The sequence below is a fragment of the Cebus imitator genome, unplaced genomic scaffold (assembly GCF_001604975.1).
Source record: "Cebus imitator isolate Cc_AM_T3 unplaced genomic scaffold, Cebus_imitator-1.0 Scaffold2384, whole genome shotgun sequence".
NCBI classification, from domain to species: Eukaryota; Metazoa; Chordata; class Mammalia; order Primates; family Cebidae; genus Cebus; species Cebus imitator.
This window is the reverse complement of record NW_016109699.1, coordinates 1-1,171: the sequence shown is the minus strand read 5'-3', so window position 1 is coordinate 1,171 and position 1,171 is coordinate 1. Positions and strand designations below refer to the sequence as shown.

Sequence of the window (1,171 nt, the reverse complement as noted above, 5' to 3'; positions counted from 1 at the left end):
CTCTGACACCCAGGCTGGAATGCAGAATGCAGTGGCATGATCACAGCTCACTGCAGCCTCGACCTTCCAGCGATCGTCCTGCCTCAGCCTCCCAAGTAGCTGGGACTACAGGCACGTGCTCATTTTGTTCATTTTTTGCAGAGACGAGGTCTCACTGTGTTGCCCAGGCTGGTCTCAAATGCCTCAACTCAAGCCATCCTCACACCTTGGCCTCTCAAAATGTTGGGATTACAGGCGTGAGCAGCAACGGTGCTCAGCAACCATGAGCTTATTGAGGGCAGAAATAGCGCCATCTTTGTCTTCCCACAGATCCCTAGGTATACACATAACTACTCACTTGCAGTCACTGTAGGTCCCCCACACAGGGGCAGACAGCAACAGCCCTGTGGCAGCCCTCGCCCAGGCCCTGCCCATCTCAGGTGTTTGGGAGTGGAGATGGAAAAGAGAGGGTCCAGAGAACATCAGGGGGAGCCAGAGCAGAGCGAGGTGCAGGGCAGCCCAGCTGGACACCGGGCTGGGTGGGGTTGAGGACTTTGTTCTAAATGGAAGGAAAGTCACTGCCAACGCAGCAGGCAGGAAGAAATGAAAGCAAAATGGAAAGATAAAAATGGCACAAAGTCACAGCCAAGGGGAATATGAAGGGCAAGAAAAAATCAGAAGTCAAAGCTAAATGTAAAAAAAAAAAAAATCAGTGTTGGGATAAAGGCTGGAAGGAGGTGGATGAATGAAGATGGTTGCCCTTTTAAGGCAGTGGGAAGGTGGGTAATGTTCTTCTGACAAAATGTCCACATTTCCTTTAACTTTGTGTAAACAAACTCAATAAAAAGCCGAAGTTAAAGATAAATAACATTCAGATTCAGAAGTGGGGTTGGGGGCTATGGTTCCAGCCTTACAGACTCGCTCAGGGCAGGGCTTTGGTCGGGGCAGAGGAGGGGCTGCTGGGGTGGGGCCCGTGGCTCACGCGTGCAGGACCAGCAGGAAGGTGCAGGAGAGCAGCACGTGCAGCAGCCCCACGGCCCACTCCAGCCGGGCCTCCTGGCGGTGCACGTAGTCCCGAACCTCGGTGCTCACGTGCTCCCAGCTCGTGTTGAGGCCCAGCACTCCAGCCTGCTTCTCTTCCTGGTGGAGGGCACATGAGTAGACTCAGCCTGCGGCCACCTCGCCACACCCA

The 1,171-nt window shown here is 54.0% G+C and overlaps 1 protein-coding gene across 3 annotated transcripts in view; it reads right to left on the bottom strand.

Moving 5' to 3' along the window:
* Window positions 1-1,165, bottom strand: part of LOC108299148 (E3 ubiquitin-protein ligase DCST1-like) — a 4,203-nt gene extending 3,038 nt beyond the window's left edge. Inside the window, exon 1 of one of the 3 annotated variants that reach the window (XM_017521512.2) lies at window positions 962-1,165. The gene's annotated coding sequence lies outside the window, so the exon portion shown is untranslated. Of the gene's footprint in view, window positions 1-893 lie in introns of all 3 variants that reach the window. The other 2 variants (XM_037735966.1, XM_037735967.1) reach the window with 2 other exon arrangements.
* Between the last annotated feature and the right edge of the window lie 6 nt (window positions 1,166-1,171).